The following is a 14639-nucleotide window of genomic DNA, read 5'->3' as shown; positions in this document are numbered from 1 at the left end:
CATGGTCAAATTTTTTGTGTAGGTGCCATGTACTGATGAGAAAAAGGCATATTCCTTTCTATTTCCATTCAATTTTCTCCACTTCTCTATCATATCCAACAATCCCAGAATTTATTCACTTCCTTAACTTCTTTCTTGTTTATTCTTTGGTTAGATGTATCCAGTTCTGAGAGGAGAATGTTAAGGTCTCCCACTAGGATAGTTTTGTTATCTAGTTCCTCCTATAACTCACTCAACTTCTTCAAAAATTTAGATGCTATACCATTTGGCATATATATGTACAGTATTGGTATGACTTCATTGTCTATGGTCCCTGTCAGCAAGATATAGTTCCCCTCTTTATCTCTTTTAATTAGATCTATTTTTGCTTTTGCTTTGTCTGAAATCATGATTGCTACCCCTGCTTCCTTTATTTCAACGAAAGCATAATAGATTCTTTTTCAGCCCCTGTGTGTATCTTTCTGCTTCAATAGTGTTTCTTGTAAACAACATATTGTAGGATTTTGATTTTTAATCCATTCTGCTATTCACTTCTATTAAATGAGTTTATCTCATTTACATTTATAGTTATGTTAATTGTGTATTTTCCTTCATGCTATTTTTCACTTGTTTATCCCCCTCTCTCTATAACCCTTGATTCTTTTTTTTTTAAGTGAAGCAATTGGGGTTAAGTGACTTACTCAAGGTAACACAGCTACTAAGTGTCAAGTGTCAGGCTGGATTTAAACTCAGGTCCTTCTGACTCCAGGGCTGGTGTGCTCTATCCACTGCACCACCTAGCTGCCCCTATAACTCTTGATTCTTAATGGCTTTACCAATGGAGTACAAACTCTGACAGGGTTTCCCAGCCTAGAAATATCTTGAGTATGGTCCTGGAAATGACTGTGTCTGCTTTTCAAAGAGCAGCTTAGCTAAGTATGGGGAAGCTCATCACCAGAAGGCTAGGCATTAAGTGATTAATTCTTTGTTCATGGCAACCCATAAACCAAATAAAAACAGAAGATTTCTTTTGGTCTTATAAGGTGCTTGTTTTGCTTCTGAAATAATGTTGCAATAATGATAGAAAAGGGCCTGAGGGCTCCCCAAAGTGTGCATTTTATACAGTCCATAAACATTGAGTTAGCTGTTGGTTCTCAAATATAAGATATTTGATAAGATAGTACCCAAGAAGTGAAAATACTACTGCATAGACTGAAACTAGTTAAAATACTCTAGAGATTAGACTATATAAATTGAGGCAGAGAATTGATTAAAGTAGTGATTGTTTTGGGTAACAAATTAAGACACATACCTCTTTTCGCTTGATTTTTTCTTGTCTCTCTCTTTTGGGTAAAATTTTGAAGATTTACTTCAATATTCCATTTCATTATTTATACATTGGTAGTACCAGAAAAAAGAAATTAGAAAATTTGAAAAGACTCTGCAATTTGATATGCTTATCTGTTTGTACATGAATGTCTCAATGCCAGGGTAATGATGTTCTCTTTTTAAAAAAATAAAATAGAGTAGATTGAAAATAAAGTTAATGTAAACCTCTTCTCTTCATAAAATTATTATTTTTTTCATGGTGGTCAGAGTTTGAGGTTGAAGATTGGACTTCCACTTCCTCCATCAGCATGTGACATGTAAAGAGGCACACACCCATCCTTGTCCTCCTGCCAGGAGCTGCCTTATCAGGATCCATGAGTTGGCCTCCTCCATCGCACGTCCTATTCAAGACCTCCTTTTCCTCCCTTCTGCATAGGCCTACCTTCTCTTGTTTTATCTCTTTCCACCTTGCCCATGTCACGTGCCAAGGGAGAGGAGGAACTCATCATGCTTCCCTCCTCCCTTGTTTCCTTTCCCTCCTCAGTTCCCTCACCCCCATTCTGGTCCACCTTGCTCCACCCCGCCCCCCTTGGCTGCCATGTTTTCTGACCCGGCTGGCTTTGGCTTCCCCCATAAGGAAATGGCCAGGGAGCACCAAGCACCCCTGGAGAACCAGAGCTAATGAAGCTGTAGGGAAGGCATGGGGTCTAGCAATAACTGGTTGTCCAGGGTGAATGTCATGCTGGCAATGGCCTATGGGAGCTTGGTATTTGCGTTGCTTTTCCTTTTCGTGAAGAGGCAGATCATGTGTTTTGCTATGAAGTCTCACAGAGGCCCTCACATCCCTGTGGGGCACAACGCTCCCAAGAATCTAATGGAAGAGATTAACATCCAACTATCCAAGGTCCAGGATGTAAAGAATGAAACCCAGCTTCTTGAAGAGGATGATGCCAGACTTTTGCAGCTGGAGACACCAGGAAATTAACATTGCTGCAACTACCTGTACAGGATGAAAGCATTGTATGCCATTCAGGCCTCTGAGAGCCCATTCCATTCAGAAGGCTGGCATCCTCGTTTCCTGATGGGCAAGAACTTCTGATCCTATCTGCTTGAGCTTCGAAACAAGTACGTCCTTTAAGGGTATCTGCAAAGCTCTCATTGATACCCTGCTAGATGGCTATAAGACAGCTAGATATGGAATTGTGGATTTGGCCAAACTGAATATCTACACTATCAGGAAACACTGAGTGAACTGGCTATTGCTGTCAAAGCCAGTGGTGGGAGCTCCCAGTGGCAGCACCAGTTGACAGCTAAGGATCTAACACAGTCTCTTGTAGTTTCCTCCCCAGCAATTATCCAGGTCACCTATCTGCCCTCCAGCCAGAAGAGTAAAAGAGCTAAACACTTCCTAGAGCCGAAGAGTTTTAAGGATAACTACAACATACTGGAGAGCACCCTCTGACTGCATTTGGGGATAGCCATAGCCAACATGGCTCCAGTAGGAGAATCCAGTCTCAGTACCCAGGAATTTCTCCACAGGGCAGGAGACACAGCAGCACTGAACAGCACTGATATCATTCTGTCCTTCTATAACTTATCCCTCTGGTCCGTTGCAGAACTTCAGCTACTCAAGGCCCTCTTTCCTTCTCTGATAGAATTTTTTTTTTGGTGGAGCAATGGGGGTTAAGTGACTTGCCCAGGGTCACACAGCTAGTAAGTGTCAAGTGTCTGAGGTCGGATTTGAACTCGGGTCCTCCTGAATCCAGGGCTGGTGCTTTATCCACTGTGCTACCTAGCTGCCTTCTAGGTGATTTTCTGTTTAGTTTTGTTTTGTTTTTGGGATCCAATAGCATTTTTATGGAGATGAATCCATCTATTTTCCCTCTGTCTGGGTCACTTCCTCCTTACCCCAACTTGTTTTTGATCATGGTTATTTTTTGCTCTCTCCCAAAGTCAGTTTTATCCTAAATAGGTTAGTGAGGGTGGGGGAGGGGGCACTCATGATGTTAGAAATGGAAACCACAGAGCCCCTGTCTTACCCACTCGGATGGGAACTCTAGCCCATGAACATGTCATTTAAAGTTGTGGAATGAAAAGGACAGATGGGAGCTAGGATGTTCAACTTAAATCAAGCCCTGTTGAGATTTATGTTGTGTTTAGTGACTGAGGGGAATTGCTGTGATATAAGGCACTAATTCCATATACCTCCAATAAGTCACTGCACTGGTCTGGCTTTATAAACCACTTATTTAATAAAACAGCTTTGAAGATCATACTTCTAAATAGCATGAGAATAGAGTGCTTTTTCAAAGAATTAGATAAGGACCATTTTTCATTCATGAAAACATACTTACATAAAGGTGTGGTTCACAAGGAAGCACCAGAACGCAACTGAGTAGACAGAGACAATGACTTTGCTCCTGTGTGTTATGTGTTTCATGAAGACTTTGGCTTCTTCCTTACCCTCTCCTCTCTGTGGAAGGAAGGGCCATAGGGTTTGAAAACTTGTAATCCTATGGAGCAAGTTGGTGGTGCAGTGGATAAAGCACTGGCCCTGGATTCAGGAGGACCTGAGTTCAAATCCGGCCTCAGACACTTGACACTTACTAGCTGTGTGACCCTGGGCAAGTCACTTAACCCCAATTGCCTCACCAAAATATAAAACAAACAAAAAACCCCAAACAAAAAAAGAAAGAAAGAAACCTGGTAATCCCAGGGCTAATTGATATAATTGATAAAGCCATTGGTCAAATAGCCATTACTGGATTGTTTTTGTTGTTGTTGTTGTTTTGATGAGGTAATTTGGGTTAAGTGACTTGTCCAGGGTCACACAGCTAGTAAGTGTCAAGGGTCTGAGGCTGGATTTGAACCCAGGTCCTCCTGAATCCAGGGCTGGTGCTCTATCCACTGCGCCACCTAGCTGCCCCACCATTACTTGATTTTTTAATCTGACATTCAGGGTTTAAAATTGGGAGGGACATGACATATTTACCATGAGCTCGGATGAGTTGTTCACAGAGATCCTGAGCTTAGGAACCATGAAGTTTAGTCCAAAGAAAAGATTAATCCTGAAGACACCAACTAGTTGGGAAAACCCTGATTTTTGTTCTGGAGATCTTGAGCGTTCCTGGAGTTGAAAACCTCCAGCTGGTGGAGCAAAGAAACTTCTTAGCTATGATTCTGAAGAAACAAGAAAAGAGAACTCAAGAGGATTTTTTTTTCTCATCCTAGTCAAGGGTTTCTGCATGTAAGCTTTTCTCCCTTCCTTTTTTTATTTTCTTTTTTCTTTTTCTTTTTTTTTTACTGAATAGAATTTTTATTTTCCAAAATATATGTAAAAACAAATTTTAACATCAATTTTTAAAAAAATTTGTATTCCAACTTCCCTTCCTCCTCCATTCCCCGCCCCCACTAGAACTCAAGCATTTCAAAATAAATTATACATGAGTAGTCTTGGAAAACATTCCCACATCAGCTAGGTTGTGAGAGCAAACAGTAAAAAACAAAACGAAACAAAATAAAACAAACTCAAAACTTCAGATTGAGGAATTGTCAAAGAGGAAAAAAAATTTTTTAAAAAAGTGTTTCCATCTAGTTTCAGATACTATCACTTCTTTCTCTGTAGATGGGTTGCCACTGTCATAAGTACTTCAGAGTTATATTGGATCATTGCCTTGCTGAAAATAACCACATGCTTCCCAGCAGATCATCTTACACTATTGCTGTTATTTTGTATACAGTACATTTCACTCTGCTTCAGTTCATGTAGGTCTTTCCAGATTTTTCTGATAGTATCCTGTTCATCATAACCTGAATAAAGTATCTTAAACTTGACAAAGAATTTTCTTCATATTAGACCAGCAAAGTAGGTACCATACGTTTTGCCATTATAATCAATCATCATAACTATTTCCCTTCATCCTATTCCCTTCCCATGATATTTACTCTATTTTCTATCTTCTTTTAACCTATTCCTCCTCAAAAGTGTTTTACTTCTGACTGTCCCCTCCCTTACTCTGCACTCCCCCCTTTTTTTTTTCACCCTTCCTTCCTTATCCTCTTCCCCTCATACTTTCCTGTAGGGTTAAATAGATTACTCCTCCCAACTGGGTGTGAATGTTATTCCCTCCATGAGCCCACTCTGATGAATTAAACTTCTTTGAGCTAATTCTGTGTTCCAAATTTTCTTCCTCCCTCTCTCCTCAACCCTCCCTATGAAATCAAGCAATTCAATATGTCATACTTGTGCAGTTATGCCAAACATCTTCACCTTCCTTGAAAGTGTTTTGCTTTTTACTGCTCTCTCCCCCAATCTGCCCTTCCTTCCTTCCCCTCCCCCACCTTATCTCCCTCTCCTCCTCCAGGGCAAAAATATATTACTACACCTACTTGAGTATGTAGTTTAGTCCTTCTTTGAGCCAATTGTGATGATATTAAGGTTCACTCATTCCCCAATTCCTTCCCCCTCTTCCCCTTCCCTCCATAAGCTTTTTTCTTGTTTCCTTCATGTGAACAACCTCTCCCCAGACCATCTCTCCCCTTCCCCCTCCCCCAGTCTATTTCTCCTACCCCTCAATCCTATTTTAAAGATGTCATCATAGGTTAGTTAGGTGGCACAGTGGACAATGCACCAGCCCTGAACCCAGGAGGCCCCAAATCTGGCCCTAGACATAAGACACCCCACCTTCTCTGCCCCACAAAGAACAAAACATAAATGCTTTACAGATATCATCCCTTCGAATTCAGTTCAGACCTGTGTCCTCTGTGAATTCCTCACTGAGATAGTTTTTATGAGTTTGAAGTATTATCTTCCCATGTAAGAAAATAAACAGTTTGATCTTTTAATATCCCTCATGAAGTCTTTTTCCTGTTTATATTTTTATGCTTCTCCATGGTCTTGTATTTGAAAGTCAAATTTTCCATTCAGTTCAGGTCTTTTCATAGCAAATGCCTGAAAGTCTTCTTTCTCATTGAAATTCCATTTTTTTCTCTGAAATATGATAATTAGTTTTGCTGGGTATGTGATTTTTTGCTCTAGTCCCAGTGCCTTTGCCCTCTGGAATATCATATTCCATGCCCTCTGGTCCTTTAATGTAGAAGCTGCTAGATCTTGCTTTATCCTTATTGGAGCTCCACAGTATTTGAATTCCTTTTTTCTAGCTGCTTGCAATATTTTCTCCTTGACCTGTGAGTTCTGGAATTTGGCTATAATATTCCTGGAGGGTTTCTTTTTGGGGTCTCTTTCAGGAGGTGATCGGTGGATTCTTTCAATTTCTATTTTAGCTTCTGCTTCTAGACTATCAGTGCAATTTTCCCTCACAATCTCTTGGAGGATGGTGTCTAAGCTCTTGTTTTGGTCATGGTTTTCAGGTAGTCCAATGATTTTCAAATTATCTCTCCTAGAATTATTTTCCAGGTCAGCTGTTTTTCCAAGGAGATATTTCACATTGCCCTCTATTTTTTCATTCACTTGGATTTGCTTTACTGTGTCTTGGTTTCTCATAAGGTCACTAGCTTCCATTTGTTCAATCCTAATTCTTAAGCAATTATTTTCATCAGGCAGTTTTTAAATCTCCTTTTCCATTTGGCTTTTCAAACTGTTGACTTTTTTCTCATGACTCTTTTGCATTGCTCTCATTTCTCTTTCCAATCCTTCCGCTCTTTCTCTATATCTTCATTCTATTTCTCCTACTTTCTCTTCAAAGTCCCTTTTGAGAGCTTCCATGGCCTGAGACCAGTTCATATTTTTCTTGGAAGCTTTGGATATTGGAGCTTTGACCCTGTTATTATCTTCTTCTTCTGAGGTTGTATTGTGGTCTACCTTTCCCCCAAAGAAGTTTTTGATGGTCTTCTGCTTTCTCTGCCTACTCATCTTGGCTGCCTATTTCTTGGCTTTTTACTCCTTCTTAAAGTGTAGTGCTGCTTCCAGGACACACTGTTCATACTACAGCATGGCCTAGGGGGTGATTGGACTTCTTCTGAGCCTTCCTGGCTTGTGAGTAATCACAGCCACTTTCTCTTTGACCCAGAAACAGAAGTCTGATTGAACTCTGATTCTCTATGGTCAGAAGGGTGGGGTGCTTTTGCCCCTCCCCCACTGGGCCACCACCACTCAATTCAGCCTACTGGTTCAGACCCAGGGCGCTTTGCCCCAACTCCACTTCACCCTGGCCTACCACCGAACCCCCTCACCCATTCGTGATCGGAGCCTCAGAAGCTGCTGGTGCTGAAGACTCTGACGTCCGCTGTAAGCACTGTCCCTGGCTGGGTCTGGACTGTGCGCTGAGTTGTTCAGCCTGATCAGTAGGTGATTGGAATTCCTGTTATTTCTTTTTAAAGAAAAGTCAGACCAAGTACTATTAACATGATGTAGCCATTTTCTTTCATCCCTACACTGTGGTTAGGGGAGTGGCACCATGAGGTACTGTATACTTACATACAGCTAGTTTTTCAGACTCAAATAAGCAGAGAGCCACTCAATTGGTTGGGCAGGTGAAGGTTGAAACAAATTTGATAGTATAAGGTTAACAGTTTTTTCTTGAAGATTTCATTTCTATTCTTTGGAAACAAAATCCATCCTCTCCCTCCCTTTTTAGTCACTGCATGGTTTTCTCTTTTGCAAAAAATGTGACCCCATTGACCATTGTTAAGGTCTCATGTTTGTCAAATTGTTATAAGAGAAATGCAATAATTGCTTAAGCATTCAGAAGGAAATAAGAAATAGTTTGGCCCCCTAACCTTGTGTTGTTTCCAGGGACAGATAATTATTCCCATGTGCCTGCGTGTTTCAGAGGACCACTAAAGTAAAGAGTCAAAGCCCATTTACTTATATCTCTATATTCCTTCTAAATGGTCTCCAGATACTGAGAGACACTTGGGCAATATCTTGGTCTTAACTATTCTCATGTGTAGCTTCCCTAAAAAAATGACATATCCTTCAAAGTCCAGCTCAAGTACCAATATCTCTAGGAAGCTTTATGCCCCTAATTCCATCCCCACTGATGAATGAGAGGTACCATGGTACAATAGAAAGAACACTGAATTTATTGTCAGAGATTTGGATTTAAAGTCTGACTCTAATATATGTTACTTCTGTGACCTTGGGCAAGTTACTTAACTTTTTTTTTTTTTTGGTTCAGTTCCTCATCTATAAAATGAAGTCATTGGACCTAATGACATATATGATTTTTTTTTTTACCATTATAGGCCTGTGGTATTATGAATTTGAATGAGAACTGAAGGTACTCCAGGCATTGGGGAAAGACAACCAATGAAAGGGCATAGGGGAGTAGAGGTGTATAGGGATTATCTCTCCTATTCACCAAAGCAGCTCTTTCACAGCTTCTCTTAAGCTTCCTACATGATTCTCTCCCCTATCTTTTCCATTAAGAACCTTACATCATACTACATGCTATTAAAATAGAGGCATCTCTCCTTTTTTCCCATTCCATATTTCTCTGACATTATCGCTATCTCTTTCTTTATTCTAGTCTCTGATCAAGAGATAGCCCCTCTTTGGGCTGTAGCCAACCCCTCTGCATGAACCTCTAATTCCATCTTTTTCCTTTTTTTCAGTAGATTTCCCCCATTATTTTCCCTGCCTCTTTCTGATTTTCTTCTCCCAATCTCCAGGTTGCCTACTACCAGTCTTTCTCATCCGTTAAAATGTTATTATAAATTATCAAGAATTGATTTACCATTACACAACCCTCCATTTACAAAAAAATATGGAGTATCTGATACCATAAGTACAGTCAAACAAAATTTCCCCACATTGTCACCATATGTCTTATTTTGCATATTACTCCACCGTTTTGTTAAGAAGCAATATTTTTCCTTTATTAATCCTCTCTCATCATGGCTTATTTATTTCATTAGAGTTTTTAGGCTTTTTAAAATGGTTCAGTTACTCTTCCAGTTCTTCTCACTTCACTATGCATCAATTCATACAAGTCTTTTCAAGTCTTTTTGAAATTGTCTTTTCCATGATTTCTTCCTGCACAATAGTATTGCTTTATGTCATATACCACAATGTCTTCAGCCATTCTCCATTTGATGAGTATTCTTTTAGTTTCTAATCTTTTACCACAAAATAGCTGATATAAATATTTTTCTACATAAAGTACCTTTTCATCTTTGATGGTTTTGGAGTACAAATGTTGTGGGTTTAAGTGGGTCAAAGGGCATACACTATTTAATAACATTTTGTTCATAATTACAAATTGCCTTCCAAAATGGTTGGTTCCATCATCACTTCACCAACAGTGAATCAGTGTGCTTGTTTTCCTGAAGCCTCTCTGATTTTATAATTTTCTTTTTTCTTTTTGTCATCTTTGGCAATCTGATGAGCATGAGGTAGAACCTCAGAGTTGCTTTAATTTAGATTTCTTTTGTTACTAGCTTTTTGAAATATTTTTCATATAGTTATCAGTAGCCCAAGATTCTTCCCTTGAGAACTCCTCATATGTATTAGATTAGGAAATGGTTCCTTTTGTTACAAATTTTAATCAATTCCTTATATATCTTGGAAATGAGACCTTTATCAAAGAAACCTGCTGCAAAGATTTTGCATTTGTCTTCTACTTTTACCTGTTTTGGATTTGTTTGGTCAAAATCTCTTAAATATTGTGTACCTGAAATTACTCATCTTATCTTCTATGATTCTTGACATCTTTTGGTCATGAACTCTTCCTTCACCTATATGTAAATATTATATAATAGGCCTAAATAATAGGAAAAATATTAATTGCTCATGTGTAGGCTGCATCAATATAGTAGAAATGACAATATTATTTAAACTAATTTATTTATTACAATTTCATACCAATAAAACAATTATAAAGGATTACTTTATGAAACCAGAAAAATAATAAAGAAATTCATATGGAAGCACAAAGGTCAAGAATATCAAGGGAAATAATGAAAAAAACAACAACATAGGAACAAAGGGGCCTGCCAATACCAGATTTCAAAACTATACTACAAAGAAGCAATTCTCAAAACAATTTTGGTACTGGTTTAAAACTAGAAAGATTGATCAGTAGAATAGATTAGGTTTACAATAAACAAAATGAAAGCAAATGAACCTTGTAGACTAGTGTTTGATAAAGACAAAGATCTCAGCTATTAGAATAATGAATCTCACTCTCTTTTCAATGCTCTGCAATCTGGCTTCTGACCCCATCATTCAACTAAAACTGTTTTCTCTAAGGTTACCAATGATTGTAATCATATCAGCTCTTTCAGAAACAATTACTATCCATGCACCTACTCCCAGATGTGTGTGTGTGTGTGTATGTATACACACACACACACACACACAGACTAAATCTTATCCTGAGGTCCAGTTCTGTATCACCAACTGTTTATTGTGCATTTTTTCTTTTAAATAGTATTTTATTTTTCCAATTACATGTAAAGATAATTTTTTTTTTTTGCAGAGCAATGAGGGTTAAGTGGCTGGCTCAGGATCACACAGCTAGTAAGTGTCAAGTGTCTGAGGTCAGATTTGAACTCAGGTCCTCCTGAATCCAGGGCCAATGCTTTTTCCACTGTGCCACCTAGGTGTCCCCTAATACAATTCTTAACATTCATTTTTTTATAAAATTTTGACTTCCAAATTTAGTCCTCCCTCTTCCTAAAACAGTATGCAATTTGATACGTTTATATATATATATGTATATATATATGCATATGTATATATGTATGTGTATGCATATACACAAAATCATGTAAAACATATTTCCAGAATAGTCATGTTGTGAAAGAAAAAAAAACAGAACAAAAGGAAAAAAACACACAAAGAAAGTGAAAATAGTATGCTTAAATCTGCATTCAGGCTCCATCAGTTCTTTTTCTGGATGTAGATAGCATCTTGACCTTTGGAATTGTTTTGGATCATTGTATTGGTGAGAAGAGTTGTCAATTATAGTTGATTATCACACAAAGTTGTTTTTCCTGTGTTAATGTTCTCCTGTTCTGCTCACTTTACTTTGCATCAGTTCATATAAGTCTTTCTACATTTTCCTGAACTCTGCCTGCTTATCATTTCTTACAATAAAATAGTATTTCATTATATCCATATACCACAAAATGTTCAGCCATTCCACAATTGATGGACATCCCCTCAATTTCCAATTTCTTGCCACCACAAAAAGAGCTGCTATACATATTTTTTGTACATGTAGGTCCTTTTAGCTTTTGTAATTTCTTTGGGATACAGATCTAGTACTGATATTGCTTGGTCAAAGGGTATGCATGGTTTTATAGCCCTTTTGTCATAGTTCCAAATTTTTCTACAATATAGTTGAATCAGTATGCAACTTCACCAACAGTGCATTGGTATTTCAATTCTTCCTCATCCATTCCAACATTTGTCATTCCCCCTTTCTATCATATTAGTCAGTTTGATAGGTGTGGGGTGGTAGCTAAGGATTGTTTTAATTTGCTTTTCATTAATCAATAGTGATTTAATCATATGATTACAGATTAATTTAATTACTTTGTTTGAAAACTGCCTGTTCATATCTTTTGACCATTTATCAATTGAGGAATGACTCTTATTTTTATAGATTTGACTCAGTTCTCCAGATATTTGAGAAATGAGGTCTTTATCAGAGAAATTTGCTGTAAATTTTTTTCACAGTTATGATTGCTGTGTATTTCCTTCCATGCTATCTCTCCCTCATCTCTCTTTTTCACCCTCTCCATCTCAAAAGTGTTTTGCTTCTGTCTTTTGCCTACCCCAAACTGCCATCCCTTCTATATCCTCTTCCCCTAATACTTTCTTATAGGTTGACATATTTCCATACCCAGCTCTGTGTATATTATTCTCATTTTGAGTCAATTCACATGAGAATGAGGTACCCTTGCTCCCTGCCCCAGTTCCCCCATCTTTCCCTTCATTGTAAAACTTCTTTTGCACATCTTTTATGTGAGATAATTTATCATATTCTACCACTTATCATTTCCCCTTCTCCTAGTGCATTTATTTTCTCATCTCTTAATTTTTTTCTTCATCATCCCATCATATTCAACTCACACCTGCACTTTCTGTCTATGTATACTCATTCTAACTGCCCTAGTAAGTTTTTAGGAGTTACAAGCATCATTGTTCCATGTAGCAATGTAAATAGTTTAACCTTATTGAATCTATTATGATTTATCTTTCCTATTTACTTTTTTATGCTTCTCTTGAGTTTTGTATTTGAAAGTCAAAATTTCTATTTAGCTCTGTTCTTTTTAACAGGAATGCTTGTAAGTATTCTATTTCATTGAATATCCACTTTTCCCCCTGAAGGATTATAATTAGTTTTTCTGGGTAGGTGATTCTTGGTGATAATCCTAGCTCCCTTGCCTTTCTGAATATCATATTCCACACTTTCTACTTCTTTACTGTAGAGACCACAAAATCTTGTGTTATTCTGACTGCGGCACCATGATATTTGAATTGTTTCTTTCTGGTTTCTTGCAATATTTTCTATTTGACCTGGTAGCTGTGGAATTTGACTATAATATTCTTGGGAGTTTTAATTTTGAGATCTCTTTTAAGAACTGATTGATTGATTCTTTTTATTTCTATTTTATCCTCTGGCTCTAGAATATCAAGGCAGTTTTTCTTTTTTTCTTTTTTTTGTTAAGTGAGGCAATTGGGGTTAAGTGACTTGCCCAGGGTCACACAGCTAGTAAGTGTTAAGTGTCTGAGGCCAGATTTGAACTCAGGTACTCCTGACTACAGGGCCAGTGCTCTATCCACTGTACCACCTAGCTGCCCCTAGGCAGTTTTTCTTAATTTCTTGAAATCAGTTTCTTTGGCCATGACTTTCAGATAGTCCAATAATTAAAAAAAAATATCTTTTCTGGATCTATTTTCCAGGTCAAGTGTTTTTCCAATAAGATATTTCATGGGACAGCTAGGTGGCATAGTGGATAAAGCACTGGTCCTGGATTCAGGAAGACCTGAGTTCAAATCTGGCCTTAGACACTTGACACTTACTGGCTGTGTGACCCTGGGCAAGTCACTTAACACTTATTGCCCCACAAAACAAAACAAAAGAAAAAAAAGCCAATAAGATATTTCACATCTTATTCTAATCATTTCATTCTTTTGATTTTGTTTTATTGTTTCTTGATGTCTCATGAAGTCATTATCTTCCACTTATCCAATTTTAATTTTTAAGGAATTATTTTCTTCAGTGAGCTTTTTGTACTTCCTTTTCCATTTGTCCAATTCTACTTTTTAAAGAATTATTCTCAATGAATTTTTGTATATCTTTGTTTCCATTTGGGCAAATATGGTTTCCAAAGTATTCCTCTCCTCACTAGATTTTTGTACCCTAAAAAATTGACCTATTCTGTTTTTAAGGTATTATTTTCTTCAGTATTCTTCTGTGTTTCCTTTACCAAGCTGTTGATTCTTTTTCATGATTTTCTTGCATCACTCTAATTTTTCTTCCCAATTGTTCCCCTACCTTCTATAGCTGATTTTTATAACCCTTTTTGAGCTCTTCCGTGGTCTGAAATAAATTCATACTATTCTTTTATGCTTTAAATGTAGCAGTTTGGATTTTGTTGTCTTCTTCTGAGTGTGTTTCAATCTTTCTTGTCACCATAGTAACTTTCTGTTGTCAGAATTTTTTCTATTGTTTGCTCATTTTTTCCTAGCCTGTTTCTTGACTTTTAACTCTATGTTAAAGTGTGGCTCCTAAGTGGAGGGCACACTTTCCCAAGCTTCAGGGTTTTGGGGCAGCTCTTTTCAGAACTAGTTCTGGTGGTCTATAAGCTTTCAGTTCTTTCAAGGAAGTATGATCTAAGAAGAATGTTTACTACTCTCCTGGATTGTGCTCTGGTATATGAGTGACAACAAGTGCTCTTCTCTGCCATGGAACTGTGACTAGGGTCCCTGTGCCCCTGTGGCTATAAGTACTTGTGTACCAGTGTTCCTATTTGCCCCAGGACTGCCACCCAGGATTGTGATGTGGATTTTAGTATGAGCAATGCAACAGAGCTCTTTCCTCAGTGTCAGCAAAGGTATTTCTGTAATCTCCTTTTAACCAATTGTCTAACTCTCCTACTATATGTGTGTTGAGAGCTCTGGAAGCAACCACTGCTGCTGATGATTCAGTTACTCCAGAGCCCTACTACTGATTTTCTAGGCCAGGTCTGCACTGGAGCAGCCTGCACTGGACTGTCTCACTTATGTGTAACAGATCTTTTCTGCCAACTATCTAAATTGTCTTGGGCTGTTTCACCCTGCCCTTTTTTTTGGTTCTGCTGCTCCAAAGCATTATTTTAAAGGTATCTGGAGGGGAATTTGGGAGAGCTCAGGTGGG

At 38.1% G+C, this 14639-nt stretch overlaps 1 pseudogene; it reads left to right on the top strand.

Annotated features, from left to right (window-relative positions):
* Window positions 1–2008: 2008 nt before the first annotated feature.
* On the top strand, window positions 2009–2770 carry LOC122751330 (annotated as a pseudogene).
* Window positions 2771–14639: the final 11869 nt, after the last annotated feature.

This window comes from Dromiciops gliroides, chromosome 3, assembly GCF_019393635.1.
Source record: "Dromiciops gliroides isolate mDroGli1 chromosome 3, mDroGli1.pri, whole genome shotgun sequence".
NCBI lineage: Eukaryota > Metazoa > Chordata > Mammalia > Microbiotheria > Microbiotheriidae > Dromiciops > Dromiciops gliroides.
This window is presented reverse-complemented; position numbering and strand designations above follow the sequence as displayed.